The following is a 5,377-nucleotide window of genomic DNA, read 5'->3' on the forward strand; positions in this document are numbered from 1 at the left end:
TAATTATATTTTAGATTTTTTATATTTAAAATGAGATGTTTATCATGTATTTGATTGTGTTTATCTGCAGTTAGTTACACGAATTCAAATATGAGATGAAATCGGATAGGGATGAAATCGTTTAGGGATAAACGAGTTTAAGAGTTTTAAGAATTTTTAAGAGTTTTAAGAGTTTTAGTCAAATGCTTTATAATTTAGTATAGATTTAACGAAAATTAGACTCGTTTAATTTATTAAAGTAAAGTAATAAATTTAAGGGAAAAGTTGAAAATACAAACCCTAAGCATTTTCATTGATTAAGTTTTTAAATTATTTTTTTAATAAAAAAATTTACTTTTTTATTGTAAATAATTAAGTCCTTGTACGTTACTTTTTGAACAAATAAACCATTGAAATCGGTGTTCCCGCATTCGGAGGTCGAGCTAGCATCCATGATCCAAGACTTTCTTTGAAGAGTAGAGTTGCATGCACTTGACAATGGAGTTGGACGATGAATTGTTTTCTAAGTCATGGCGGTCTATTCGACAGTGTCAAGTCTCCTTTCCCGACTACATTAGACACAATGTGAGTTATGAATCTTGGTCGGCTACCCTTAATGTTATTGTTATGTTTTTTTTTTGTTAACCACATGTGTCCCGGCCAGCTTGGACACACATCAGCTAATCTAGCGACCTTGAAATACAGTCAAAAAAATCTCCAACGGTCTTTCAAAACTTCAATCAGTGACCTCTGAAAGGATCCTGAAAAACTTAAGCATTAACCCAAAAAAATTGATATTGTTGTTATTATGGACTCTCCTCTTGGTATCCCATAATTGTTTTATCGAGAAGCATGCTACAAAGTCAAAAGTAAACTGGAGTTAAAACCTGGGCGACCTCAATATCGAAAGTAAGTTAACATAAGGGTTGTGGACTTGTGGTGTAGTGGTTGAAATCTCGATGATTATGGTGGAATATCCTATCTGATTAGAGTTCGATTCTAGGCGTACACAATAATTATGGTCACTGAGTTTATCAGGGCTGATTTCTTATAGTTACAATTTATCGAGATTAGTCTAGACATAGCCCGGAACATCCTTTCAAAACCAAATTAAAAGTAAGTCAAGTTATTGGAATAATTTGTTCGAAACATAATAAATTTCTATTTATTTTTTAAAAATTAAGTAAGAATCAAATTAAATTATGAAACTAATGAAAAGGCGAAACTTAGCTCTTGGCGTAAACGATAATTTAATTTCAGTGCATTACATATTTTTAACATCAAATAAAATATAAAATTTTATTTATACTTTTAAATCTACTAGAAGGGTACTCGTGTAATGCATCGAGACACATTTTCATTTCATTGTTTCGTTTTATTTTTTATCCATGTCGATATAATACAATTTTATGTGGTTTTGAGAAAGCGATAATGTTTTTATTTTTAAATAAAATATAAATTTGAAAATATCATATAAAATTTGTAAAAAAATATATATAATATTACTATCAAATTAACTAATTAAACATTCTTGTTTATTTATTTTTTTAATTCAAAATTTTTATTGTAATTTAATTTAACATAACGAAATAACTTAATTTAGGATTAATAATATATTTTTTATAAAGATAATAACTAAGTATTCTGTTAGAACTTAATAATTATCTTAATTATATTTTAGATTTTTTAAAATGAGATGTTTATCCTCTATTTGATTATGTTTATCCGCAGTTAGTTACACGAATTCAAACATTGAGCTTTAATAAGTTGTACTTATGCACAAATTACTTGTAATCTTGAATTTTAAGTAATATGCATTAATAAACAATACTTTATGCATAAAAAAAGTTTTTAAGAGTTTTTGTCAGATGCTTTATAATATAGTATAGATTAATTGCTTACAAATTCAATCAATAGTTTTTTTTTCACAATATCATGTGGTTTACACAAACTCACATTGTTATGTCTCTAATTATAGAAAACGTCCATATGATTTATATTTTCATATGTCCTGACTTTCTTAGAGCATCTTCAACTTTAGCATATTTTTAAACTTTCTCTAAAATGGTGAATGTAACTTCAAAATCTTTAAAACAAAATTGCATTCAACTCCAACAGATTTTGCATTTTAAAGATTACAACATTGATTCTATTATTAAGATATTTCTGACTCCAAACAAGAACCTCAGGACAGCCCCAGATCGTACGCTAAGGTCCCTAAGCAATCACTTAGTGGAAAAGGTCCGAAGACCTTTAGTATTGTACTCTACCCCGAACCAGCAGCCTTCGCGCCAAGCAAGACCGCCCTTGTCCCTTTTTTTTCTCTTAAGCGTCATAATAGACCATTTTATAAGACTTAATTGATACAACTAAAAAATAAAAAATTCTATCTAAAAGTGTTGCAATAAGCTTATACGACGCTTTTGAACATCCTAACAAGTTTTTAGGATACTTATAATAAAAAAAAATTGCATTAGCAATTTTATGTGATACTTTTATTAAAGTTCTTATAAAACAAGTGTCCTATAAAAAGATGGATTTTTATGACGTTTAACTTTTTGACGTCATATAAACCTAATTTTGTTGTAGTGATAGTTGTTCTTAGTTGTTTGAATAATCAGTATTTTCTAATCTTAATTTATAATTTTTGTTTTGTTGTTATTTTAATTATTTGTAGTTTGATTGTATATTAATAATCGCATGTTAACCGAACTTAATTTTCAATATTTTGCTCGCATATTTCAATTCTCAACCCAAAGTATATGTGAAGTTATCTTGATTTTCTTTTTTTTAAACTTGAGATTTTTAACGCTAAACTTTTTTGTGAATTTAACAGTTCTTAAATGAATATAAAGATTTTTATTTAATATTTACTTTATTTAAAAAAAATGATTTGTGATTAAATATATTTTTAATTTAAAAAAAAGTGAATCGCATTAAATTTTAGAGCAAATAACATTTTTGGTCTCTATAGTTTGTTTAAAGACCGATTATTCGCTGATAACGATGTTAACTAACTTTGTTAAGTGGAGGGATCATAGGTGTTATGAAAATGAAAAGTTAGAGACTACAGATGTTGATAGTTTGTTTTAGGGACCAAATCCTAAATTTGAGCAAACCCAGGACCACCAATGTAATTCACTCTCTTGAATAAGAGTTTTGGGAAATCAGTTGCATAAAAAAAAAATGAAAAAAATCTTCAAAAGCTCTATTTTATTGATTTTAAGCAATTTGTTAGAGATGCTCTTAAAACATATCAACAAATAAATGAAAATTTCTCCAAATATGGAGAAATGCCCTAAAAGTAATTATTTACAAGTGAGAAGTAATATTTTAATTATTCTCATCAATAAAAGTTTTTAAAATTAAATGTATTAGATATTTTAATTATATAATTGATGTTATCGGGTTATTTGGTTGATTTTCTATTAAGACTTATATGCATGTTATCGGGTTATTTTGTTGTGTTGAATAAACAGTCTAAATGTAATAAATGACTATTTTAAACCACCCCCCCCCCCCCCCCAATATTTTTGAACTCAATTTCAAACTACTTCGTTTCCAAAGATATCATGTTCAAATCGGAACAATTCCGTTCACAAAACTATAAGCCTTAATCATGGTTTTTCAAACCTAAAATCTTTAAATTAAAATTAATGATCAAATCTTTAATTGTTGGTGTGGGATTTTGGTTTATTTACCAAATCCTTCATGAGAATAGAAACCCTTCCAAAGCAAAATTGTTGGTCATGAAGAATTCAACACCAATCAACTTCTTAACTCCTCCGTTTACGCTATGTTTTCCCAACGAGCACCATTGTCGACTCCTGCAATTTCTTTCTTGTTTGACGATTATGGCAACCAAAATCTAAAGTCGTCACTATTGTGTTTTGATTAAATCAGCGAATCCGTAAACAAGTGACTTCTTTTTTGTTCAATGACTAGAAAATCTGCTATTTCTTGTTTGACCGACTCCCGCATATCTGCAATTTCGTTTCCAAAAACTCCCTCAATTACGGTTAATAAGGATATTTTTTCTATACGTTATTTGGTGTGTCTTGATATTGAGCGGCACGTAGATCAGTTACATATAAGATTAGAGTTTCTATACTTTATTTGATGTGTCTTGATATTAGTTTTCACATGAGACAAAATGTTGTCAAGGTAATCACAACAATACACTCGTAACTTTCAGAGTGTCTTTTTGTAAAGTTTCAACTGTAAAAATTATGTCTCATAAGAACCGTCTTATCTCACATGATCCCGAATCTATATATGTATATGTGTGTATGTATACACTATAGGCAGGGCATACATATAAAGGAGCTGAGGAGCATAAATATATATATATATATATATATATATATACCCACTTATATTTTATAGACACATACGAAGAGCATCGCCGAAGAGTAAGAAACGAGAAACCCCTCACACCCCGCACCTTTTCCGACCACCCATCGCGCACCTTTGACAATGCTTCATCAATGGTGCCCCCTTCAGTTTATGTTGTTACAGTCTCAGTCTGTAAACTAACAAAACTAAAACCCACTTCCCGACGGAGATCAAAACTCACTTACAAAAGTAAGAAAACTAATACCCACAACACAGAAGGAATGAGGTGGATTACGAGGGACGTGAGGGGTGGTGTAAGGGGGATCGGATGTAATCACAGACGGTGGTTTATGGGTTGTTCGATTGGGGTGGCGGTGGTCGGAAGCTCTGTCTGTGTGTGTTTTGCATAGAGGGTAGGTATGTGGCTGGTAAATGAGGGGAGGGAATGGATGGGTTAGGTCACCGGATATGAAAGAGGAATCAATAGAAGAGAGAGATATTAATAAGGGATAGGCCAGGGATTATTAAGCTGTTTAATGAATTTAACGAGAATTAGGGCTCGTAAACTAAACGTTTATCTGGGTAAGTATTTATCAAATCACATTACATTATCGGATGAATCTGATAAGAACCAATAATCTTATCCGGTAATAGTGAGACAAGAGTCTTACCCGGTAAGTGAGAGCAACGACTTTTATTACAGTAAGTGCTTACCGAGTAAATTGTTGTATACATTGTCGTTTTGATGGACTAAAATCTTACACGATAAGTAAATGATAGTGCTATTTTTTGCTGGTAAGCACTTACCGGGTAAGTGTTGGTAAACGATCACTTACTCTTTAGATATTTTTTTTATATATATAACTATTTGATAATAGTGTAATAACATAAAAAATGATTTTTTCAATTAACTTTTAAATAAGAGTTCTATAAAGAAAGTCAGGGTTTTTTCAAACATGTTCCTCCTAATAAACAAACATAGTCCTTGCATCTATGAAAAAACTATCATAAACAAAAATCTTCTCAATCTCTACAGAGAGATTAATTCACAGAAACAACTTTA

The sequence above is a fragment of the Cynara cardunculus genome (genome assembly GCF_001531365.2).
Source record: "Cynara cardunculus var. scolymus isolate 2C chromosome LG 5, CcrdV1, whole genome shotgun sequence".
NCBI lineage: Eukaryota > Viridiplantae > Streptophyta > Magnoliopsida > Asterales > Asteraceae > Cynara > Cynara cardunculus.